Below are 27,247 nucleotides of genomic sequence, written 5' to 3'. Positions count from 1 at the left end.
AACTCCTTTCCCGAGTGGGAAAATAATGGCTTGGAGGCCTGAGCATTAAGTTACATTTGTGTCCATTAAAGCAGACTTGCCTCCAGTTTCATAACACCTCCATGAAAAGACACAGACACCACTGTGCCCAGTACTGCCAGCCTCCTCCAAGGCACAAGCAGCCACCAGCAGGAATCATCCCCCAGCTGATAAAATATTCAATGTTCTCCATGTCAGTTGGAAAGCTACTGCAGCAGCAGCTCAGTGGCCACTCTTTCAGTGCAACCATATAGAATTTATTTCACTGAATAAACAATTGATTCCTAGGCATATGTTGCAGCTTTCAGTTGGAGAGGGAAAAGGAGAATGAACTATGGATTCCAAAGATCCAATAAACATTACTAATTTAAGAGCTGTATATACTTCTCCATCTATTTATACTTCCAAAGTTAATAATCTAGCTCTGTATAAACAGCTAACTAGTTAATGAATGCACTATACATTGCACTTTGTTTTACTAACTTCTTTAATTTGTAGAAAGGTCTTCTCTGAATGCTTACTGCTGAAGTTTTCTGTACTGGGCCTGCAATGCCAGTTAATTATCATCTTTTTGAAAAGCTTAAAATAGCCTCATGAAGGGCTTAAAACAAAATATAACTATTGCATAATTATACAGTCTCTTCAGCAATTCTTTTCATTAAAAAAAAAAAAGTTATCCTAAATTCACTTGCAAGTCTCAAAATTCTCATTAATAACTATATAAAAATGCACAGTGTAAGCCACAAGAGGCTCAGTTTGGACAAGCTGAATTTGCAAGCTTTAGGACTTAACCTGCAGAGAAGGTACCAACTTTGCAGCAGAGAAAACGTGTAAAATGTGTGCAAATGAAATTCTATTAATTTAATAAATTGAGATCAGAAGTAGGAGACTGCAGTTTTGGACAGAGTAACAATTCACATGAAAGAACCTCTCAGTATTTGAGTGTATTTGTATCAGTTTATGTTGTAAGACCACCAAGAAAACAAAGCTTTCTTCTTTTTTGACAAAAGCGGTGGTGATAGTTGTTGCTATATCATATTTCCACTTCCACTACTATTGATTATTTTTAAAACGTTTACAAACTGAAATAGCTTTTTGTTACTTCAAATGACAGCTTGAAATCTTATTTTACTAAAAGGAAAAATATTTAACTATCACCAGCAGAAAAACCTCTTACAGAAACAGCAGGTCAGCGTTACATTAGTTCTCCTTAAGGAAGTTACTGCATTATTAACCAAGGCAACTCTTTCACAACTCAAGAACAAAGTTACTAAAAAATGAAACTCTGAGGTTTCTCACAAGTTGATAAGATATTCTGGTCAGAGACGGTGGTGAAAGAACATTTTGTATAAACATGAAAATTTACTATTTGGACTTAGAGAAATATTTCAGAACTCCTGTTTTATCCCACACAATTCAGCAAAGCAGCTATAAAAATTTCCACACACACATATACACAAATATTACAGGTAAGTATTTGTTTTCACTGTTAAGTGCAATAGGCAAATAAGCAGCAGCATGAACTTCTACCACGGGGGAAAAAAAAGACCAGGAATTCACTCAGCAGCAATGTTTAGCTAATTAGTTACAGTCACTAGCTCAGAATCTTCAGCCAGCAGAATTAAAACATCATGAAATAGTAGAAGTTCTTCCTGAAGTTTCCTAGCCAAAATCATCAATTAGACAAATCACTGGAAGTTGGCTCTGCCTCTTTCAAGATAGTTGTGTCCCAAATTCATTGCATGTTTTAGCGTTGCATTCCCACTCTGACAGAGTCTTCAAATTTGTTTCAAGTTTGTAATAGCAGATTAGAGCGTCAAAAGGATTTAATGAGAATTAATTACTCATCCAATGGCAGCAATGCACATTACTGATTTCTCCATTAGTAATGCTTCAAGCAGCCTTTTTTCTTTAGGCTGTTAAGACAGTTTCTTTTATTTAAAAGCATATATGAAACAAGCTAGGCGACCAAACTACTTTTCTTAAACATACACTCTGTGTATGTTTTAGCCCATTTTCTCACTTTACTGCTGCATATCATTATGCCCATCTAAGTCTCATCCAAGCAAATGTTACCTGGAATAACCTTGCAGAGTACTTGTATCTTGCAAATGATGTTAAAACTACATAATCTAGTGAAAAGTTGCTTTCTTTTTTCCAGTCTTCAACTGCCTCTCTTCTCCTACCATCTTATCTCCATACTTTCTTCCACACTCTATATATGCAAAATCTCATCTGCAATGCAACTATAAATCCCTTCTGAATTCTTCTATTACCCAGCTAGTTCCTCTAACCAAACCGTAACAACAAAAAAAGCCCACACTCACACAATTTACTGACATACAAAAGATCTAAGAGCTCCTGCTTTCCATGAAGCACCTTAAAACAGGAACATTAAGATGAAACAGTTGTATGAATTCACTCAGTGACACAGCTCATGGAGAACTGCAGCCTCTTCAGTCCTGGTCCGGTACTCTAGCCAACAGAGCTTGTTCCTTACACAAATTTAATAGTAATTAGGAGAAGATTCTTAAAGCCTCAGAAAGAACACAAAACTATTCAGATTTCATTCTTGTTACAATTTATTAAAAAGTTATTTGCACCAAGCATAAATTTTCACGTGCAATGCTTTCTAGAACAACCCTTGTAAGTTACAGGCAAAAGTAAAACCAGCATGGAGCATTTATTTGAAACTTCTTCAATACAGAAAAAAGTAACTTAGGCATTGCCCTAATTATATTAAAAGTGGGTATTGTTATAGCAAGCCCAAGGACAGATTATACACAAACTGGAGATAACTCCTCTGTTACAGGTAACATCACAAGAGTAAAAAATGAATGTAAATCCTTTATAACTGACAATGCCATGCTACTGCCTTAGAAAGAAATCTCTTGGAAAGACAGATACCAAGTTATTAACAGAATCTAGATGATACAGAAACAATCAATTAATAGTTTTATGCAGGCAAACCCAAACACCTGCATATGAAACCACAAAGAACAGCAGAATAAAATTTAAGTAGCTTCCAAAAAGTCGATACATAAGTTCTAGTAAAAGGTCCATGAAAGAATAATCTTTGCACTGGAAGTTCAAACTACTCAGCCCTTCCCTCAACCACCACTGTGGCCCAACAAAATACAAATTCAATCCTCCTATATCCGCTATACACACACCCAACCAACTTTTGGGAAAGTAGAATGAGATGCTTTTTAATAAAAATATTCTAACTAGCTCGTCTAGATCTTTTTCTGCTAAAACACTGACAGTCCTGCAATTATCTGGTATTTCCGCCTACAAAATTCTGGTAAATTGTTTCCAAATTACTAAAAAAGCTGTACTGTTCCCTCCTATCAGTCAATTTTCTTTTTCACTGTACATTGAAATACAACTGTGCATGCAAATATTCATCTAAAGATTTTTGGTTTATATCATGAAATTGACTCTGCTCAGAAAAGAATCTTGAGGTGGGGTTGGGGGGATGGACCCAGCACAAAAACTCCTTTCTACAATTATAGAAGAAACTACCCCAATATACACAGCATATTTAACAGTTTCTAGAAGATCATTTGTATTCCAGGCTCCAGTGGCAGCTTAGAAAGCAAGAATAGCTCTTGCTACTACCTCTCTCAGCCTACAGGAATTCTAAATCTTGCTGTCTTCATCGTGTTCTGCTTTACTAGATTTTATTACTATAATGAGTAACAAGTTATTACTCTTAGTTATTAGCTATTAGTTGTTATTGCCATTATATAGTTTTAGGGGTTTGACATCAGGATATCAGGCATGAAACCTATGCTACAAATGCATGTCTTAAGAAAAGAAAGAAAACCAAGCTGCAATAGAATAACAAGAAATAAGGGTATCTTACTTTCTCAAAATAATATTAATAATAATAAAAATACCCAGATTTTTTAAAAAGAGCTCTAAGATCTAAAATTTCTTATTTTGAAGACTAACGTTTAGATGTCTTTAAAGGAAGTATTTAACACATACTACTTTCAATGTCCATCATCAGAAATTTTGTATGCTGCTTCTCACAAAGCTTAAAAAAGCAAACTGATAGATGATCTGGCCAGGGTTCTAGCTAAGGAAATCTATCCCGACTCTACAGCACTATGCCTGAAGATCAATAAAATTCCACAGAAAATTCACCCCTTGACTTCCTTCTTTCCCTCTATCCACCTAGAAACAAGATATTCAAGAAAGACAAAAGTTATAAGCAGTGCCTTCTTCTGTCCCTATTCTTGCTAGAATGCACAGCAAACAAGCAAAGGGAAATGCTGATGTTATTTTACGCTTATAGAATTTCTCTTCAGAGAATAAAGAACAGCAACAAAAGCAGTGGGGAATGCAGACTATGAAATCAGCATATTAAGATAACAAGAGAAGTTCAAGGCCTCCATTTTTTCTTCTTGGGTCACATACAACTCTCTTCATCCTTCCTTTTAATTCCTGATAAGCATAAAAGCTATGGTGTCATGTGTCTCATCCAAATTTGCAGAATCTGTGGTCTCAAAGAATCTCATCCCCACAACGCACAAAACAAATGAACTGATGAAGTTCTATGACTGTACACATGGGAATATCTGCTAAGTGGAATATGGTAGGGATATAAACTGTTGATGCTTTCAATACGGTGCACAAGGCAGGATTTATGCCACAATTTTTAGTCTTTGAAAATTAAGGACATCGTAAATATGTAGTGTGATACCCATTTTATTCAAGTTCCCTTCTGATATCTCAATAGCCAAATAAGAAGATTTTTATACCTATACAACACACTTTATTGATTGGAAAAAAGGGATTGTACACTACCATTTTAGCATAACCATACTGACAAGATGCAGCAGATGGGGAATTAGTACAAAATAAAATCTGTACAGTTACATGTCAAGTAGCAATCAAGTTCCATGTCATTTACTTTTATAAGGCATATTTCTGTCTTAAGTAATAAAGAAAAATGTCAATTTCAGACTTCCATGGATTGTGAGAAGCCTGCAATACTTGGTTATTAAGCTTTGCAGTGAAGTAGTTTGTTTTACCCAATTTTCTACTGAATCATTGTGAGCTCACTTTTGACAGTTTAGAAACCAAATTTCATTTGCAATTCCCACCCCATCCCAGGAACGTAAAAGTAATATATGGTGGGCAGCATAAGGGTGAACACCTAAAGGGTCTGACACGAGGAAAATCAGTTACTGGTACTACGGGGTCCTCTGATCCCAGATCTATAAACTACAACCTGTATTATACACAAAAAACATCGGAATACAAGATGCCTTTGAACTGGAAGGAAAAGCAAATCTTAGGATTTTCACCCTTCAGATCAGTATCAGGTACTGCAATGAGCAATTAAAACAAAGGCAAAGCAGAAAAAGCAGCATCGCACTTTTTGCTTGTCTCAAAGTTTCATGACATGCCTTAATAAAGGCATACTTTTTAATCGGGACGCGACGAGAAGATGGAAATGAGTTTGCTGGAACGAAGTATCAGTTTGTGTCACTTCTGCATTCAGCTGTAACCTTCGCCGAACCTTGTCGGACCCCCCCACCCCGCCCATTGCCTACGAGAGGCTGCGGCCCTGCGGGGCCCGCCCAGGTGGCTGGCAGCTCCGAGCGGCCATAGGATGCGGCTCCCGTCACTCTGCGATCAGCCCAGCTCCTCCTTCTGGAAGAGCAGCAGCCCTAGCCCTTCTATACGCCTTTTGCCTTCAATAGGCCCCTAAAGGACAATGCTGCTGGAAGGGGAGAAGAAAAAAAAAATAAAAAAAAAGAGGAGGGGAACGAGTCCCATCAGATCGGCCCCCAGGGCAACTCTGTAACGCCTGGCTTAAGCAGAGGTGGTTTCCACTTGCTCCCGTCCGAGGCATTTACAGGCGACTGCCAGCTCTCCCTCGCCGGTCAGCGGCCACTGCCTGCGCTTTGTAGAATTACGCACAGGATGAAAGGTCACGGCGTGAGCAAAACCCGCATGCCTGCCAGCAGCCCGGGGGAGCTGCGCAGAGCCCTGTCACTTCAGCCTCACGGTCAGGCTGGGAAGGAAAGGGGCTGCTCGGCTCATTTTGTCGCTACCCTGACCCGAAGCACTGCATCCTCTGGTTTCCCGTCCACTGACGCGGGGCCACATCGGCGGAGACCGGTATCCACGGCGGGTGGGTGCTGGGTGCCGCCTTACTCTCCCCCCTCTCCTCCCAGGCGTGACCTGGCCCGAAGGCACGGAGCCACGGCTCCCGCTCCAGGCCGGCGTCTCCCTCCCGACAGTCGGCACAAGCTCTTCACCTGACGCTGGAACCCCAGGGGCCGATCTGGGATGAAGGCGTGCAGTGCGGGGACGACGACGACACATACGACAGGGAGGGCTCAGCTCCCTGGCAGACGCTCGGACCGGGGCACCCCGGCCGGGCCCCCAGCCCCGCCCCCGAGCTCTGCCTCGCCGTCGGCCTGCAGCCAGCACCCCCCGCTCGCCCCCCCCATCCCCCAGCCCGGCCCCTGGCGCTCCCTGTCACCCCCTCCTCGGCCCCTCTCCTCCAGTCGCCGCGCTTCCTCCCCTCTCTCCGACACTGCCCCCCGGCCTCCCCAACACACTCCCGCCGCGCTGCGGCAGGCGCAGCCGAGAAGCGGGACACGCCGTCCCGGGAAACCTTCCTCCCAGCGCCGGCCAGGCCCAGCCCCACAACTCCTCCTCTTCCCGGGCTGTTAGCACAGAGAGGAGGGGAGAGCGGGCCAGCGCGGGCCTTCTCCGCCGGGCCCTGAGCCGCTGGCCCGGCGCTCCCCCCTCGTCTCTCAGCGCGGCGGGAAGAAACGGGGGGAGGCGAATCGCCCGTTGCCTCCTGACTCCGTCCTCGCCATGCCACAGGGAGGGCGGCTGCCGCCCTCTTCCCAGTCCTGCTCCTCCCTCTGCTCCCCGGGCCCGCGGCGGGCATTTACCTGCCGTGGCAGCGTAGAGCGGAGCCCTGGGGCCTCTGGCAGCCGGAGGAGGCGGCGGACTCCGTCCCGCTGCTGCCGTCCCCGAGTGAGACGGGCGGGACGGAGCCGGGACCTGCCCTGAGAGGCGTTACGTAAACCGGCGGCGGCAGCGGCGGCTCCCAGCGCCACGGGGAGGGAGGGGGCCGGTCGCCCCGTCACCCGGCAACAGGACTCAGCGCCCCGGCGGACCGCGCCGCAGGCTCCTCCCCGTATCCTTCCGCCCAGAGGGCGTCCCGCATGCCGCCGCCCGGGCGAGCTGGCAGAGCTTGTGCGGCCTCACCGGGGTGCCCGGCCAGTGGGGTGGCGGCTAGGAGCGCGCTAGACTGTTCGCCGCGCCGGCGGCTAGCCTGTGCGGCAAAGACGGGCTCTTCCGTGCCCGTCCAGTAGTGCCCGGGCGCCAGAGAGCCGACTCCATGGCGGACGGGCGGCCGCGCAGGAAGGATGGGAGCTGGGAGGAGGGAAATTGTCCCTGTGCCCTGGTTGTACAGCCTCGGCCCGGCCCCGCCTGCCGTGAGAGGCCGCGCTATTTCGCCGGGCTCCTGAGGAGAAAAGGGGCGGGAGAGAGGCGTTTGAAAGTCACCGGCCGGTTGGCGGCGAGGGAGCCTTCGCGGGCCGCCTCAGTAGCGTGCGAGGGCAGCAGCACCACCGACCCTCCCGCCTTGGGGCAGCCGGCACCAGGGAGGGGGGGCGGGCGGTGGCCCCTTGCCTTCTCGGGCTGGCTGGCTGCGTTAACAAGGGAGAGGGAAACACCCAAAGCCGGGGCAGGAACGCGAAGGTGGAAACGGGGGATAATGATGCAGTGTGGCGGTGTTTGTAATGTGAAGTCCTTGTGAAATCCTGAATGACTGTCAGGGCAAGGTTTGCAAATAAAGTTTATTTTATTGCTAAATGAAAACCCGTCTGGAAGGCAAGTCGTCTTTTAGAAGATAGATGCTATTGAGAGTCGGGTTTAGTAGGTGAGCTCAGGAGCCGGGGAAAATGTACTCCAATTTGTTAAATGCCACCTTAATCAGAACTGTTTACACAACCGTGGAGTAATGAAAGAGCAACATTTTTAGCATAGTAGATGGGTGAAAATGGGCCGCTGTAAGACTGAAAATACACCAGGGAAGATGCACCAAAGTACTAATTAAGTTTCTTAATTGGGAAAATAACAATGCCCTTTTCAGGTGCACAGTAGCGCCTTACATTTCTCAAATAGACGAACACATACAGGTCTAAGGAAAGTCAATATTATAGAAGATCTCAAAGTAAGTCTTCTGTCTGTGCCTACTCCTAAGAGGTTTCTTTCCTTTATTCACTGCTAACTGCACCTAGAGTTCTGAAATGCACTGTGTCATCAACGTTGCTTGACACTGTTTATTTTGTGCAAACAGCACTTTCAGTCACTGGAACCAAGCTCATCTATGAAAAGACGATCCACACACACACGCATCCCGGATGCAGTCTTGTTTAGGCCTTTTGACAAATTAAGGCTGTATATAAAAATACATCTCATAAGAAACATGAATGCAAGCTAAGATAGCAACCACTGCCTCCCAGCCTCTCCACTCATTTCCTGATGCAGGAGCATCATTATTTTTGCTTTAGCTTGGGTTTGCCTTTTTTGAACATCATTAGTACCTAACTCAGTAAAAAATTCGATTTAGCCAAAAGTTAAATATGCAGCATTGTGTAACTCCATGAGCTACCAACGTTCTCTTAAATGCTGCCAGGCAGTAATTCATATCATATGAAAGTGGAGTTAATCAGTTTGGCTTTCTCCAAACCTTGAAGGAATATTATGGGAAAGCTTCTACAACAGAAGGACAGGGTGGTTCTCTGAACCATTTTATTCAAGTTCTAGTGATTTTCTTGCTATGAAAAGGTGAAACTGAAAAGCTTTTGGGGAAAAAATCCTGCTGACTGTTTTGTGCTGAGTCATTCCACCGGTTTATCAGAAGCATTTCACCAGCGCTGTAATACAACTCATGCCAATCGCAATCAAATCTCCTTTTGTTCATGAGCTCAGAGTCTGAATTCCCCTTTTCAAGGTAGAAATAAAATATGGTAAAATGTGGGACAGCCAGGATTTGTCTGTAATAACAATTTAAATCAATCCCCATTCAGCCTTAATGTATCAGTAATATATGTCACTAATACAAATCCACTTACCTTATATCACACATTTTGTATATATATATTCTTTTTTTCTCTGATAGATTTGTGGAAGGGATAGATGCTCACAATGTCAGTCATCTAATGGAGCAAGTGAGAGCATGCAGGTCAATGGCAGATTATTCTGAATATTCACAGAGTTGCTGTGTAGTTCAGGTTTTGTGGTCAGATCCCAGGAATTTCAACAGCGGAATTTTTTTGTTTGCCTGTTGGTTTTTATTGGCTTTTATTTTCCTAACAGCCAACCCAATTCTGATCTCCATTTGGCAAGCATTTCAGAAACAGCTGGTACACGACCATATGCCGTGCTGGCACTGCTGTGAGCTTATTTCCCACTTGTCCTCCTGGTCAATCAGAGCAACTCCATGTGCTGAAGGACAGCTGGTCCCTTGGCATGTGAAGCAGCTAATGAACTTTTCCTCCAGAAAGCCATAGGGATAGAGCATGCTAACTCCAATCGGTGGCTTTTCCTTTCTGAACTGCTATCAAGATGGAAGTTCTCTAAGGGAACCCTGTTTGTTGCCCCCGCATAATAACGACCTACACACAGCAAGAACAACTAGGTGGGTGTGCACTGTAGGTGACAGCAGTGGTTTGGAAAATCAAGGCTAAATGATCTGTGTTGAAAAGAATGCTGAACCACATCTGAATGACTGATGGACTTATGCTTTTAGCTGTCAGCCTCAGAAAATACCACTGTTTCCCTTTTTCATTCTGATCCACGCTGGAAAATCTCCAGCAGGTCTCCAATAAATTTCCCCAAATGTGTCAATTTTACCATATAATAGTTTTGCCTTCGCACTGAAGGAGGAATTTCTCAGCAGTTCAGTATTACAGAGCCACAGCTCATAAGCATCTTACTGTCAGACATCCATCTTACTTCCTTAAAATCAGTCAGTTTATAATATTCCCTATTTTTTTCCTGCTAGGCACAGTAAAAACCCCCTGATTCTCCCTGTGTAGGGGTTCTGTCTTGGTTAACTTTGAAAGTCATGATAACCAATCATTAGACACTCCTCTGTTGTCCATACTTCATCAACTGTTCACATGAAACACTTGATAGAAACAATCTGCCCATTCACTGAATTCAGAATGGAGGCAGAACAAATGTCATGAGGGAATAAATGTGGTTGAAGAACAAACAACGTATCTTAGCATGCAGGATCTAAATAAATAGATAAATATGTGCACAAATATTCTGATCTAAATACATGCACAAACGTTTTTTAAATCCAGAAAATAGATGGATGTTATTGTAAAGGGAAACAAGGAACACCCAACAGACACGTGATGTGTTTTATTGAAGATCTTGATATACAGATTCGCAAGTCTCTAATTATCTCTGTGAAACTGATTAGTTGTGTGAAGGCTTGCATAACTTTTACTGCCCATTTCATGTTTTGAGCAAAGACTCAAACAAAATGTTCACACCTCCCAAAAGTAATAACTCTGTTCAAGTGGTACATTCAAAGGCATTCCTCAGCACTAAATCGGGTCTCAGATTCCTTTTTACTGATCCCTCTTTCCTAATAATATCCCTGCCCAGTGAAAAAGTGAGCTGTAGATACCCACAGCATCCGACAGCCACTTCATTGTTAGCATCAAGGACCTCGTTTACCATAGTGAGTGGAAAGTCACATCAAATTTTAGTGAGATCTTCATTAGGCCACAGTTGGATCATTTTCCTTTCAGATTTCTCTCTCACGAGGTTCAGTATTTGTAATGGAAATGCACTACTGTGCTGCTTTTGGAGGACCTGAGCCACTTGAAACATTACGTACTTCAGAATAAAATTATCTTCTGTTCAATGCAACTCTGCTACTATGACCTCAAAATATATTTTTGCTTTCTTAGTACACAAACTGCACATAGGAGACTGTCACTTAAACAGTGACAGGCAATGCCAGTCTGTAGCAAGTGTGCCTGGGCTTGGGGTTGGTGTTTCTTTGGGACTCTACATGTTTAAAGTTACTCTGTTTCATTGTGCTCTTAGCCTTTTTCATCCTGCAGCAGTAACAATTGGGAAAGCCTAATAATACTTTGAGAAACCTTTGGGAAGTCCAAAGTAATACATGAGCAGGACTCTGCTGCAACGTGCTGCTGTGTGCGTAAACCAGACCACCTGAAGTCTACCCTGAGAAACACTCAGAGGACATGTGAAAAAAACACAAGAACTGCCGACAGCGCTTTGGACAAACAGCCAAACAGTACACAAGATAAAGAAAATGAAAGCTTTATGCTACACAATGCATAAAGTCTCAACTACATGAATGTAGCATTCAAAACAACAAACCGAGGATACGCTTTCCATAGTGGTGTAATGAAGAGTACAGAAAGTACAGTGTTATAAAAATTGAGCAGTTTTCACAAGTGACTAAATACAAAGCAAATATTACATGTGACTACATTTTAAAGACAGTCACCATAAAATATACCAATGTCTCAAAAATTGATTTTTTAATGTAATTTTTTTTAGTAATGCATATGTAGAAGAATTCTATGTCATAATGAGGTACTAATTTAACTGCATTATATTTGTTGCTACATCAGCTATTGTCAAGCCATTAAGTTAATTACATGTTAAGTTTTAAACTAGATGAAACACATTATGACATCTGCTTTTTCCTATTTACTACAACATTCCAGAATTACCATGTTGGAAATGTCTGAGGGTTTGGCAGCTTGCTGTCTTACAAATAGTTCATGAATACAATTAACCATCCTTGAGTAGCCTGCAGCATCAGCATCCAGTCCTTGCCTTACTTGTCAGAAATGCAATTATTGTTTCAGACTAATTCCACCAAACATTTTTTTCCCAGCTATTTGCCATATTCTCAGTCAGTGAAAATTCTGAAAACAAGAGTTGGTTGTGGTAGACTCACTAACAATCTAGACACAAGTTTTGTAATGAATATATTAAAGGAGTCATGCCAGCTTTTTTAATTATCTATATGAAACAAGGAGTGAACAAAACACATGAACATGTATCGAGTTCTTACAGTAATTGCATCAAAGGTGTTATTCTTTTCATCCAATGCATCTTTTTTTTTTTTTTTAATGTGATATTCTTCTGCAGACTTTACTAAAAGAAAAGAACCTTTGTATACTAATGGCTTATCATTCTGGAACTTTGATGTTATGACTGATTAAAAAAGCTTTTCTATCTGATCCCATGGTAAAAAACCTGCCAAACACAGAGATTGCATGTTTTCCAGTGCTTGAAAATTAACCATCAATGTTTTGAAAGCTATGGCAGGTAGGAGTATCTGTACACCTGACTTGAAGGCTGTAATAAACTTATGTTTATTCTGTGTGGGTTTGTATGTTTCAATTAACTGTTTTACCCATGTGGGAGCAGCAGGAAAAATGACCATTGCTACTTTCTGATAGAACTTAAAAGCTGGGAAGTGCTACCATAAAAAATAGCTAATTCCATAGATACCAAAGAACCATTAAGACTGGCTAATTAATATCAGGAGCCATTACCAAAAGGTTATGATGGAATTTAGAAAAAAAGTGAAGTTTGATAAAGGCAGCATTTGGAAAAGTGTCTTGAATCCCAGCCAAAAATATTCCTATTTGGATCTTAGGAAAAAAAAAATTGTTTGGAAGTTCACACTGCAATCTGCTACCTGCATTTCCACACCTGTAACTGGAATAAGGAGAGATTTCTAGCTGGTGTGATTGACTGCAGGGCTGACAGCCTGGAGCAAAAAGCACTCATCAGCACCAGAGAAGAAAAGGGTATTTTTCTATCAAGAAGTAGCTAATATTTCAGTGCTTTGCAGCTACACTGATACGCTCACTAAATTATCTTTCATGGTGTCTTGGCTTGTAATTCTCACTGAATGATATTTAGATGTTCATTTGAAGAGTTCCTCAGTGAAACTTGTTAAAGGGAAAGAAACTATCTTGTACAATCCAAGGCAAAGTTATGTATTTGTATCGTAAAGCTGTTTTCTCTCAAGAAAGTTATCTCTGCTGGGATGAAAGCTACTTGTTTTCTGGTATCATTAGATGTGTCTTTTGAGATTAATATTATTTCAGTATCAACTGCCACAAGGGAAAAAACAAACAAACAGACCAAACATAGCTTTCACTGTCTGAGTGAGAACTGCTGTCTTACTATCAAAATCCATCACACATTCTGACAGTTGAAGAGGCCATGAAATAAAGGAAGGTTTAGCCAGTTTCTCCAGGTGTAGGGAAGATGAAGGTAATTTACTCTAAGAAAGCAACACAGTTTTGTTTTTCTCTGAGGCTGGTTGTAGGCCCAGATAGAACTGAATTATAAATCTATTGTGATCAGATGCAACGAGGAGGCACTTAAGATCAAGCTAATCCAGTGGTGGTGTAACAAAACAGAATATCAGATGCCAAGTTTAGGCTGCTACTACAGATCACAGATGGGAGTATAATCCTACGAGATGGATAGCTTGGACTCTATTTGTTAAAGGGGCAAAATGAATGCAGTATCATTAAATAATAAACCAGTTTATTTTTCAAAACAAATATGTTCTTCCTAAATGTCAGTGTCAATATTCACATTGGTGAATAAGAATTGGCAGCCAAGGGCATTGCTTCCTGGCTTGTTTCAATGTTTTGCTTTTAGAGATGTTTATTCCTAGGAGCCTACTTTCACAGATGCATGTGCTGTTGTACATTGAACAATACTTCACTGCAAAGTTTTTTGGGTAGGAAATTAAATCCTTAAAAAATGAGATGAAATTTCCATGCATCACTGTTGTGCATAAAAGTGATTTCCATATCTGGAATTGAAGCATTGCTATACCAAAAATATTATAGCAATACTTCTTCCACAGTCAGTGAAAAACTATAAGCCTCAAAAAGGATTCAGAGCACCTGTGCGAGGCACCAACTTCTCTGTCTTATCTGCCTAGGGCTGCCAGCTGGCCCAGGACTCCCTTACACTGAAATGGAGAGCTGGAAAACGCTGTTGAAAACTATCTGAAGAGTCCCAAGTTTTGGCTTTGCCAGAAATAACTCTGCACACCAAGACACTTTGACAAATAAGTAGCGTCTGTGAGGGGCCCCTGCTTCACATCCACATGACTTCACTTTCTTCTCACTCCCCCAGACCAGTGTGGTTTCATCCAGGCTTCCTGTCAGAGATGGTTCTTAGCATGTGCCATCACCAGATGATGCTAGGTGGTTGTTATTGGCCAGCTGTGCTAACAGCCAAGTATTATGCAGTCCTGAGTTCAAGTCTATACCCTGGTCTTGGTTTGCATGCCACTGTAAACATGACTTTGGAGTTCAAAATACAGGCAGGTACCACTGGACAGTGTATCTGTGGTAGCCTAGGGCACAGTAATCTGTTCATTTTGTCTTGAAAATCAGAAATGTTTCTTCTAGAAAATGTCAGTCTTGGAGCTGAACTCATTGATTCTGTTTCTTGAAAGGAATGAGCAAATGGCAGAATGCGCATAGATACAGGCCACTCTCCATCCCTCTGTTTCAACTAGCTTATTCCTCAGAAAGGAAGGGCAGAATTAAGAAGAACGCAAAACCAGACCCAAAGTCCTGCTGCTGAAGATACTCCATTGAAATTAAAAATCTGAAAGTCTAAAAGTCTTGGAATTCAAACTCTGCTTCTGTGTATAGGTATGCAGTTTAGCCAAGACTGTAATGCAAAATGTAAATACTATCTCTGTCTCATGAGTGAGTTACTGAGAATTAGGAAGGAGGATATGGACCTCAGCTATTCTCTACACTGCTGTTTAGAGCAGTCTTCTGGAAGAGCTCACTCCACAGCCGGGATAAGAGTGCTAATATCAGCTGGGAGCACTACATGGATTTTGAGCTATTCATGGATGCTAAGTGTGGGAATGAGTTCTCTGGGGATGAGTTTAGGCAATTCTTCCTCAATTACAACTCTAAGAGCTCAGTTTGGGATAGTTGTGGGGGTCTTTGTACAAAATTTTGCAGTTTGACATGGAAACTCAAGTAAATTTTAAACTCTCCCATGGATAATAAGTGACCTAAATAGCTCTCTTGAATGTTAGGCACCATGCAGGCTGGAACTGTTAGAAATAGAACTGAAATGTGTTGCTCACTCTCTCATTTTCAAGACATGCACATTAGGAAAACTAAAGGTGGCAGCTTCCCAGCTTACAATCACCCAACTTCTGAATGAGGGCATAAATTCCCATAGTTCGTATTCATCTCCTTATAATATTTGATACATTTTCTGTGTCTGTGCAGCATTTCTTCTGTGAAAGAAGTTAACCATGTATATGAAATGAATCTTCATTTTCCTTGTTTCATAGATTTACCACCCTCTGGTAATGTACCATTCAGTGAAAGTGAGGCATTTGGCTGCAGGTTTTTTCCTCAGTAAACTCATTAACTGACTTTTCCACAGAGTCACTGCTTGTCATTATTTGTGGCAAGGGAGTTTTGAACACTGGTACATGAACTCGTGGTAGAAAGAATTATTTCTAATGTACATTAAAAGTACTGCCCTGTTTGTTTTGCAAAGAAACTTCAGCAGTAGCTCAGATGAAATCTAGTAACTGCCTGGTCTCACTGCTCTTTGTGGTCTCATCCAAAGTCCTTGCTTGCATTTTTCTGTGTGTGGTTGTTTTCATGAACAATTCTGCATGCAATAGTTGCATGAGATTATAACAAGCTTCCATGGTTAGTCAATTTTTTCACCCACAGATGTAAAGAACATTTTAAATGCATACCTTCTTCTGGCTCACCATCCCATTTCAGGGCTTCACCTGAGGCATTGGGAGCAGCCAGGTTTTGAGCGTATTAAATCAGCATACTTCTTTGCTTGTGATGTTGATTTTCGAGGGGGTTTCTTTTAATTCTGTAATAATTAGGTTCTCCTTTGCACTTCTCTTATTTTTCACAGTGGTAGGTTTTGTAATGTCAGCTGATATTATATTCCCTTGGCACACCTATCATTTGCATGCACATAAGGCACTGAAGGTGCTCATTATTTTCAGCTAACAAGTAATCTTGTTCCCACTTAATTTGAAATATATTGTTCTCTGTATCCTAATTTTGGCTTTTACAGTTACTTGCCTCATTGCATTTGGATTACACTGCACCGTGTTTTAATACAGCACATTTAACACCTGTAAGATAAAACATCACAATAAATAGATATGTAGATATAGTTACAATGCAAACATTATGGCAGCCACTGAGGTTGGTGTGATTTGACACCTGTCCAGAGTACATCATCACAGGCATAGTGGATAGTATGATGCTGCTCTGTTGAGTAGAAGCTCAGTCTTGTCACTGCTCTCATCAAGGTTTTGGCCTTCCAGGGCTGAAGAGATTCTACCAACATGTTTCTGCACACACACACAACAGCAGCATTCACAGAAGTCACTGACATAGTCTGTAAGAAATTCTTGTACCTGCATTCTCCACTTCTTTGACCCTGGAGCTGCTGTTGGACCAATGCACCAGTCTCCTGTTGCCAACCAAAAGCAAACCACTCTTCGTGTGCAAGCTGCAGCTCCTGCTGAGATTCATACACCTTCTGAATTAGTAATTTCCTTTAATCTCCACTCCAGGATTGTACAAGATTGTAATGATGATATAAGAGGAATTGTCTTGTGGGCTGTATTCGGTTTGCACAACACCCACAGTAGTGGATCATATTTGCAGACAATATCAGTTGCTGTTTGCAGTGGCTAAATATCTTGGTAAGAGACTAACTTAGTGCCAATGAAAAAAAAAAAAAAAGCCTGATGATTTACCTTATTGTCTCTTTGGGAAAGTTTTACCAGATAAAACTGGAATACTCCTTTAGTCTTGCACGGCACTCGTTTCTTTCATTTTTAGTCCCTTTTCCACATGAAAGCAGATAATAAAAAAAAAAGTCATTTGTACCCTACAATGTAGGGGAGTCCACAGGAAATCACAGCAGAATGTTTCTATTTCTATGATTTCTATTTCTATTTTTCTATTACTATTTCTCTATATATGTATATTGCTTTGGAGAAGCTACTTCTGAAGATAAAGCACTGGTTAAACAATATGGAGTACATGCAGTTTTCCAGAAGGGAACATATCTTGTGACCCCCAGCACCTGGAAGGCTCATACAATTTCTGAATACACTTAGACAGGTTATAGCCAATATGTAAGGTTCTGATAGGTTCCTACCTCCAGCTTGCTGACAATTCAGCTGTGGACTTCAAGAAAGCATAGGATAACAGTGATGCAGCTAATTTTTCTCTTCAAGAAAGTGTCAGGCATGCCACTATAGGGAACTGAATCTCTCTTTACCTGATTTAACATGTACAATTCCCTCCTTTCCTTGGGAAGAAGGAAATAATGGAAATAATGGTGTTGCAATTCTTGTTGCTCAGCTTCATAAAGTAAAAGCAGAAGTGCAGAAATGCACATGTATGTGCTAATATACATTCATGTCTGTAAATGATACTGGGTTTTTTTCACATGGGAGTGGGGAATGGGACATCTCTGCATTTCTCAGTGTAAGCACACATCATTTCCATGCATGTTTCAAGAGACTGAGTTCTTGAAGGTGAATGATAAGGAGTGTGAGTTGTGGAGCAACGAGATAATGCCAAGAGTCACCTGCAGGGTATGGAAAGGGTGGAGTTACAAAACTTACTACATCAGACCTCCCAAAAGCTGAATATTTAAGTCTTCTCAGTGTTATTTATTACATTTGCCAGTGTTTCATGAGCTCTTAGATCTCTTTTGGTGGATTGTCTGTGGATTGTGTTCCAGGCACAGGGAAATACTGGTTTACCATGATAACTATTCCTTCAGGAATGCATGTTGTTAAGCTGCTCCTTTAAACACTGAAGTGTAGGCTAAGCTTTAAATGTGTGCCGAGGCCTTGATTTTACTGGGTTTTAATTACAGGTTAGAGCAGTTTCATAAGTTAGGGGCAGAAAGAAAGGTAATTTACAGCTAAATGAACAGGAAGAACACCACTTGTTAAGATCCTAGACTGCTCTCATCACTCATATGCTTACAGCATCATTTTCATACAAATCTGAGCAAAATTAGAGCTTTTAAAAATGTTCATAATTTGCATGGGGTATGGGATGCCATGCAGAAGGACCTGGATGAGCCTGGGAGGTGGGCCTGGGGTGAACCTCATATGGCAAAGTGCAAGGCCTTGCAGCTGGGTTAGGGTTTTAGTATGGGCTGGGGGATGTAGGGATTGAGAGAAGCCCTGCACAGAAGGACTTAGGGATGCTGGTAGATGTAAAGCTGGACATGAGCTGGCAAAGTGCACTCACAGCCCAGAAAGCCAACTGTATCCTGGGCTGCATCAGAAGCAGCACAGCCAGCCGGTCAAGGGAGAGGATTCTGCCCCTCTGCTCTGGTAAGACCTCACCTGGAGGTGCATCCAGATCTGGAGTCCTCAGTAGAAGACAGACATGGACCTGCTGATGTTAAAGTAAGGAAGACTCAGACTAGATATGAGAAAGAATTTTTTTACAGTAAGGTCGGTGAAACTAGATCAGGTTGTCCAGAGAGATGGTAGAAGACCCACCCGTGGAGATGCTGAGGGTCAGTTTGAACAGGGCTTTGAGCAACCTGATCTAGTTGAAGATCTCACTGTAGGGGAAGATAAACCTTTAAAAGCCCCTTCCAACTCAAACTATGATTCTTCTGATCCTGAAAATATTGACATGTGATTAGTTTCATTTCTTTGTTTGAAACTTTACGTAAAAGGCATTCCAGACGCCAGGTAATTATGCAAATCAACGTTTTAATCTTATTTTTGCTTTCTGTTTGCAGTATATTTGCAGTAAATTTGCTAGTAAGATACAGCAAGGGACAAGAAGCTCCGAATTCTGGATGGGTTTGCTAAATCCCATGCCTGTGGGCAATTTTCTGTTTTCCTAACTTTCAGTAAATCCCTTTCAGCAGCCACCCGGGGCATGTTGCATTCACTTCACTGCTTCATGGGATACATCTGGTTAGAGTGTCAGAATCAAGCTTAGTTGGTGATTCAGCCTAATGGAATTACTGGTAGCAATTTCTCTATAAATACTTAATGAGGGGAATTTGCAACAAGAGGTAGCATTGCTGAGCAGATTGATTGTGTCCATTTGGATACTCAAGATAATAAATAGGAACAAAATGTTTTATTTGAAGTATTTTATATGAAAATTCGTATTTTCTGTAAGACTAAACTGAAAAATCCCATTGAGTCATTTGAAGCTTTGAAACTTGCCTGAAATCTGAATTCAAATTTGACTCCCCAAATTAGTGAATTAGTCTAATATGCAATCAAAGCTGAAATTTCTGTCTCTAATAGTGGCCATTGCACAAGAAAAGGAGGTGTTGAAACTAATAACAATTCCATTCAGTTAGCATACAGCACTTGTTTGTCATCATTATTTGTCAAAGTGCTTTGTAAATTGACCTTCTCCTATTTTGTAAATTAAGAAACTGAGACACAGAGAGAGGCAAAGTCCTAAGCAGAAGCCCAGCTTCTGCCACCTGGTCCTACTGTCTGTCCACCAGGGTCATGGTGCTCATCAGTGATCCCTGGAAAACAAAATTCTTCAGAGAGTATTCACCAGCTTCCACCACAACACAGTGCATTTCTTATTTATATCTATGCATTGCCTTCTCTGACTGGAAGAACAAGGAAAAATCCCTTCAATTTTCAAGATGAGAAACTGAAATATTACAGTAAAATTAATGCTGGCAGAAACATTTATTCCTTTCTGACCTTTTACTGTTTCCTTAAACGAGCAGCTTCTCTGCCTCCAGCCATAGTGATTCTCTCTTAGTTGCTGTTCAAAGAGTCGCTTCAGACTGATTCAAATACATCTATAGGCATCCAGGAGTGAATACATTTCATTTCATTGAGCTGCAAATGTTGGTTGGGTCACAAGATGCTCAGGCATAAGAGGCTGTGTCCCGAACACTGGGGCACTTTTACTCCTTTCTTCCCCTCCCTCTGGCATGCAAGAGGGCTGAGATTCACTAATTCACATTTATTTGTGTAATGGAGAGTCTGGTCTCTTTGTGCATCACGTAACACTTTATGTTATCTGAGCTGTGTGAATTTTTATAACTCATTTGATTGTACCATTTAAAATGATACATTCCTATACAAAGGTGTTTTACACTGCCACTAGTTCTCCCGCTGTGGAGAAATAAACGATTCTGATGCTGCTCCTCCTAAACCGGAGGCGTACAGATCTGTTTGTGGCAAGATAGTTAGGTCAGCACAACTTTCCATCGTAAACAAGGCCTGTATTGCAGGGCTGAGGCTGGAGCACTCAGCTTTGCAAAAGGCCTGCCTACAGAATGTGCACAACCAGTGTAACTAGTTGTGTTTTAATAACCACTAATAATACGTGTCTAGCTGCGACACTTCAGCTCGGCGTTTCCTGCCTGCCTGTCACCGAGTGACTAAGCGCTGCTCCTCTCGCCACCGAGCCAATTACTGACTCCAGGCTGTTATTAGGGGCAGTGCTGTGTAATTTTCACAATTATAATACATGTCATCTCATAGTTGTGGACTGTGGGCAAGTGAGCTCTGTCCATCTAGAAGATCGATATTACCAAAAACTGCTTTCAAGGGCCGAGAGCGGCAAATGTTTACTCACAGCTTTTCTGACAGTGAATACCCGCCCATGATTTCAAAGGGATTAAGCCTGGTAGTAGGCATTTGCAGAATCAATGCCTTAATCAGCATGCTTAAATGTTTCGTTTTGCTCTCTCCAAATGTGTTTGCAGGATGCTAAATTTGCCTCGTGATTCTACACATAGAAGGTAACTCCTCCTTTGGAATTGCATTTCAATTAGAAAAAAAAGAAAGCTCTGGCAAGCAACACCCACTGTTACCCCAAGGTGTGGTTTACGGTGGATGTGGTGGTCAGAATGCCACACAAAGACTTCAGCAGAAATGTGCGAATAGGCAGATAGAAACGTGCTAACAATCAGATGACAAAGGTCCAAAATCTCACTAAATAGTGGGATCTAGAAACTGCAGGTTAGATTTATTGCTAGAATGAACAGACACTGTTTACTACCATCAGAGGCTAAGGTAACATGGGGAAAAATGAGAAGAAAATAGTTGTTTTTTTTTTTAAAAAAGAAAGTTGACATTAATACATTTCTTGCCTTGTTTTCCCTCGGCTCCTAAGATGCAGTCAGCTCTTACTCTTTTGTTTTGCCCTGTGGTCTTGCTGTCATCTTTTCCTGTCCACACCCTTTTCGTACCGCTGTGCAGCACTAGACCCAGCACTGCTTTTGATCTCCATTACCCGATCTGTGGGGTTTTTCTTGAGTGTTCCTCTCTGCCAAAAATCAATAACAGAAATTCGGCTCTTCTTGTTTACCCCTAATGCTTAATCCTTTATAGGTTACTAAGGAGTTTAGCCATCGAGGTGCTCACTTTCTCTGTTATAAGCGGAAATGCCCTTGAAGGTGTCTTAAGCCCTTTCCAAGGAGCTCTGGGAAGATAAATAGCATGTCTGTGCTGTCCACACTGATCTGCTGCAAATTTTGCATCTACTTCACATCTTCACTCATCCACAAAGCCTGCCAGTTACCATGCACTTGCACATTGAATTTGGCACCTGATAGCTGTCTCTTCAGGTGAAGGTGGTAGCAGCATCCACACCTGAACTCTTTGCAAGCATAGGTGATGCCCCTGTACTCCAGAAAGGTCTTAGTCCTCCACACTGAAGTTGTACTTGGTACACAGAACATGAATTATGCAGTTTATTTTTTGGCAGTGTGGCTAAAACCAGCCCCTTCATGCAGCGCTGGTTTTGCAGAAAATGTTGCAAAGAAGGTAAAGTTATCCTACAGCAATTGTATATCACATGAACTTGATTGTGTCTTTGTTCTGTAAACTGTAACAATTAAAATCTAATTCACAGCACAATCAATACTTGTTGCTATTGCTTCCACTAATGCATGCACATAAATAAGAATATAGGGAGAAGCTCTAAGTGTATGTGGTGAGGCCAATGAAGCCTTTGATGATACTTCACTTGGTATTTTCATAGAAGAGGTATGTTTAGGTACTGACAAACATAATTTCATGTTAATAAATTAATAATTAAACCCAGTAACTGCTCACTAGCAGCAGTTCTGTAGAAACACATTTGAAGATTGTAGAAGGAAAAATAAACGCACATACGAGACAGCAATGTCATAACACTGCACAAAAGTAAATATCCCATGAGGATGTCTTAGGAGGAGTGTTGCATGTAAATAAAACCTTCCACACTGATTACTTTTATTTGGACTTATCTTTAGATCAATGAGAGTAAGAGTTAAGGAAAAGCAATAAGACTGATTGATTCCCTTCCCTCATAGTTCAGGACCCAGAAGCACTGAGATGCTCCAGAGTGGCTCATTGTGCATGTTTTTGAATCTACACCATGTGCATAGGTGTTGCACATTCATAAACTAAGCAGAGAGTGTGGAATGTTATTGCCCTGCATGCCACTGAGCATTTATACTTCATAAAAAAGGACAATGCTCTCTCAGATCACAAAGCAGTTTGCCACTTGCAGAAACTGAGGCTGAACATTTAAGCATCTGTGTAGCATCTCTCTCCTGGCCAAGACTGTTAGAAGCAGCAACTTACAACAGAAAATTAGACTAGGAACCAAGAGGAAAAGTTCAAATCCTTCTGCTCTTGATCTGCTCAGAAGTTGTGGGAAGGTCAGTGGATCTTTCTGTTCCTCCTCCCACTGCAGATCTTGGTTTCTCCTCCATGTGTTTTGACCTTTTTGCTACCTTTGACTTTTATATCTTTGGAGCCAGACCATCTTTTGCAGTGGTTTCCTAAAGTGTAGTACATTCCGTCTCTGGACCTTTGTGCGAGACTTCAGATGCTACTGCAATAGTAATTGAGCAGGGAGGAAATTGATTTCTTTCTTAGGCAGAGAAATGATCCCAAATATATGTTAACATCTGAGACTTCAATTTTAACAAATGGCTCTTTGGCTCTGTGGCATCTACTTCAGCATGCCATTGACTTCACAGCGAGTATGCTGCAGACTGAAGCTATACATATGCTGCAGACAACTTTCCTTTGGCTACAGACTACAGAAAGCTAGACTGGCACTAACAGCTGCCTGAAGAACAGGTTACAGTAAACTATATCATGTTCATATCATCAGTACATACCTTGAATTCCACTGTAAGCCTCAAGTCTGTGGGTGAGGAGAGCTCTTCGGACCATAAATACATTAGCTTGGCAAGATGAGCTCTGCAGCTCTGTCCTTCAGCTAAGAGAAAAATAATACTTTTATTGCACAAACATATTCTTGAGACTGCTGAAGAGCAAATCAAGACAGGATTTTCTCCCTTGTTACAGAAAATGTGAAGACATTTCTGTCTGTCACAGATATTGCTGATATTCTTGATGGATGTGTATATCTGAGGCAAGGTTAAGTGTAAATCTTCATTCACAATCAAATTTAGACAATTCATGGTTGTACTTACAGCTATGTGTGCAATAAAATGCTTCATTATTATTCATTATACAGTTTGTAGAGTGTTGTCGTTTTTCTTTAAGTGAATAAAGGAGAAAGACTGTAGAAACAAGACAGAAACCTGGGGGAAAGAATTAGCCTTTTATGGTGCTTAAAGACTGCAAAGAAATGTACCAAAGGCACAGAGAATCCAGGACAAGAAAAGAGGCATGCTGCTTTTACAAGGAGGACTATGCAGCAAGAGAAATGTTTCACTGTCCTTAACATGGAATTGTTCACAAATCCAAAATGAACACAAGGAAAGGAGTAAACCCCAGAGGTAGAAATCTACTGTCTGAGAATGCATCCAAGAGAAGGGGGTTTGTTGGTTGGTTTGTTTGTTTTATTTTATTGAAGTTCAATATGCAGTTGGGAGGTAAAGATTTTTTTAAAGAGCACTTATTTGAAACAAATTGTATCCACAACTGCCAGGAGTAACTCCAGCGTAAACAGAAATGCTTCATCGCCTTCCCAAACAAGGGGAAAGGGCCATGAGGCAATGTCTCTGATTGCAAACAAGTTCTCTTTTCTCCCTCATTTGCTTTCAAATTTTAACAAACTTATTTGCATTCACTTCTCCAATTTTTTTGATAGATCTGTCACTTGCAGCCAAACCTTTGTGCCATGAAATGCAGTGTTGTCAGCTCATCCAAGTGAGCTGAGCCACACTACTTACTGTACAAAAATTGTGATCAAATAAACATTTTTTTTAAATATAGGGCATTAGGGTGTTTGTTTGTACTTGGAAATCATCACTGGCTTTGAATCTTACTGGAGAAATTGCTCTGCAAAGCGATTTCCTACCCTTGATTCAGCGTGCTGCTTCTGCATCATTCCCAATCCCAGTTAATCCTAGCCATAAAAACCACCCGAGGCTACTGTGTGCTGCTGCAAAGCACAACACTGCAGGTCATAGGGACAGCCCTTTTCACCTTTCTTTATTGCCCTCTATCAAACAAATAACTTCTAGATGTTAAAAACATTTGGAGTTAATAGGAGAGACCCCATTAGCACACACAAAGTGTTTTGCAGCAAATGGCACTGGGGCTGTGCAGGTTTAACCTGGGGATGAGCTCATCAGCATGCTGCTCCAGCAAGGCTAAGGAGAGGAGGCCTCTCCAGCAGGGCTTGCAAAAGCTGATCCACAAAGTGGATCTAACTGCTCAATGGACATGAACTTGTGGGAACTAGAAAGAAGCTCAACTTTTTTATCTAATTGCAGAGTTCAGTTTCATGTACTTCACTTGAAAGTAGCTGAGGGGACCATCCACCCAAGCAGGGTAATCATTCAACTGTTACATGGGCTAAGAGGGCAATTTAAACAGAGGTATTTATTTAATTTGTTTCTCTGATAGAGTGGAGTTAGTTTGTTTCTTTTCTTTACTTCTCATACTGTTTCTCCCACATGTCTCTCCATGTATTTGTGCATGTTTCGATGGTGTTTTAGTATGAGCATCCTGAGGATGTTTCTATGCAGTGTGGGAGCATTCACATTCATTTACAGATTTGAGTGTCTGAGGAAACGCTAGTGGAATTTATTTCTGTAAATACAAGTAATTTACAGAGAGATCCTCTGTAGCTGTTATCAGTTTGTGCTACTGTAACTATTACCGTCAAATGAAGTGTGTGCATTGCAGTAGCTCCTGAAGGCACGACTCATCAATCAGGTCTGTGCTGCAAGAATTATCAGTGGCTCCGGAAAAATGTGTTCTGCTGGGAGATGGGGGAGGACGCCAGACATAGCTGCTCACTCTTTCTGGTTGATTAGATGTTCAGAGCTCTGCTAGTACAGCTGGTCTTGTCGTATACAACATGCCAAAGCCAAACATGGCTGAGCATGGAGAGCTGTTCTTAACTCATGAAGTATGGTCCTAGTCCTGCAAGGGATCTGCCAGACCAACATTTCTGATCTCTGCAAAGGTCCATGAGTAACGTCTAAGTCATCTGGTAGCAGACGTGGAGCTGGATTAAACTTCTAAGTGCCCACGTGTAATGTTTTGCTTTTAATCTGTTAACAAATCTCTGAAATTTGAGCAGGAATTGAGGCATTCAAATTTGAAATATTTTTAAAAGCAAAATTAGTATGAATAGCAAGAATAGTATGACATAAAGATTTGACAGTGAATGTGCCACACTGGTACCCAAAGCCCTGCTAAGGCAGCTAGTGGAGCTCAGGCTGAAACACCATCCCAAGCACAGACGAAGCTACACTGTTGACTTCCTCACACTTTAATACCGAGTACCAGTGCAGTGCAGGGTTGCAGCTGCAGCCAAACCCAGCCACTCTACAGTGAGTGAAGCAATGCAGTTGTTGATGATGCAGGTTTGGAAGTCCCAGCAGTGCCAGAGGTTCTTGCTTTTGATTTCTCTGTGCAGAATGTGGGCCTGAGAGATCGGGACACATTTAGTTTGAAACTCACTTCCCTAAACTGGAAACTTTCACACGTAGAAACAAGTGTCTCTGCTTCACACACGATTCTGTGGGAAAAGATGCCCGACAAAAAAAGTTTACTTCCTTTTCTTTAACTCAATCCCCTCTGTTTTTACTAGGTTTTGCAACAGCAAACCCCCCAACCCTATATTCCTTTGAAAACATCTTATTTTTTTAAATCCTAGTCAGACCTTACATTTCTGCTCCTGCTTACGATTTCCTGCTTAAATATTCTGTGAATAATTAAATATCGTAAGAGCTGAAGCTGAGAAATTCAGGCTGTGAAACAGGACCAGTTTTTGCAGCTATTTTCGCAGCGTGAGCCCGTGTCTCTTTCCCTGCTTACGAAAACACACTTTATCCTGCTTTATTATGGCTAAACTCCTGCAGATTGTCCGCTTCAGAGAAATGCAGCCCCGTGACCTGGCAGGAGTCCCCGCTGGCGATAACCCGGTCCCTGCTGGGGCCCCGGCTAATCGCACCTCCCCACCCTGCCTGCCTTCCCCCCACCTTCCCAAAGCCTCCTCCAAAACCCGCCCTGCACGACTGTGACATCTTTATTTGCTCTTTAACGGAGTCGTCCTTCACAGCAGCTCCTTCCTGATGTCTCCAAGCGATCTTACTCGAGCCTGAAGATTGTTGCAGCTTTCTCTGGTCGCTTTTCATCAACTCAGAACTGTTTCTTTCAATACCTGGACTGAACTCAGTGGGTGACAAACTCAGGTCTGTGCAAAGCTGTGTCTGGAGCCGCAGTAGAAAAGGAGTGGGGGAAAAGATGAAAGTGCAAGATTCCTTTACTGCTGCTAACAATGAATCATCTGTATATAAAAATTACCAAAACCTAAAAAAAGAGAGGTGCATTAACATACGTATAAAGAGGAAGTGCATAACAATGATCTAAATACTAAGTCGCTACCATGATCCAGGAAATAATTACAGGCTCAATTTTCTGAGAGATGAAAGAGACAATCCTTCAGAAATTTGGTTCTGTCTCTGCCATATAGACACTGAATAAAACTTTTGGGTTTTTTTTTGTCCTGCTACATTACCCTAGTGATAAGGAATACTATTGCTGCTGAGAGAATCCTGTCAATAACAAGAGATTTCAACCTTAATGACTAGGTAATACTGAAATCTGGATATGGCAGAGTAATTCAGACTATTGCAGGTATGGTGGCCTATTTTCTCCTCA

General features: G+C 41.7%; 1 protein-coding gene across 4 annotated transcripts in view; it reads right to left on the bottom strand.

Moving 5' to 3' along the window:
• Nucleotides 1-7,446, bottom strand: part of KIAA0232 (KIAA0232 ortholog) — a 59,962-nt gene extending 52,516 nt beyond the window's left edge. For all 4 annotated transcript variants that reach the window (XM_064151508.1, XM_064151512.1, XM_064151513.1 and 1 more), the window contains exon 1: nt 6,945-7,446. The gene's annotated coding sequence lies outside the window, so the exon portion shown is untranslated. The remainder of the gene's footprint in view (nt 1-6,944) is intronic.
• Between the last annotated feature and the right edge of the window lie 19,801 nt (nt 7,447-27,247).

Source organism: Pogoniulus pusillus, chromosome 11, assembly GCF_015220805.1.
Source record: "Pogoniulus pusillus isolate bPogPus1 chromosome 11, bPogPus1.pri, whole genome shotgun sequence".
NCBI classification, from domain to species: Eukaryota; Metazoa; Chordata; class Aves; order Piciformes; family Lybiidae; genus Pogoniulus; species Pogoniulus pusillus.
The sequence above is the reverse complement of the archived record's forward strand: the minus strand, read 5'-3'. Positions and strand labels throughout refer to the sequence as shown.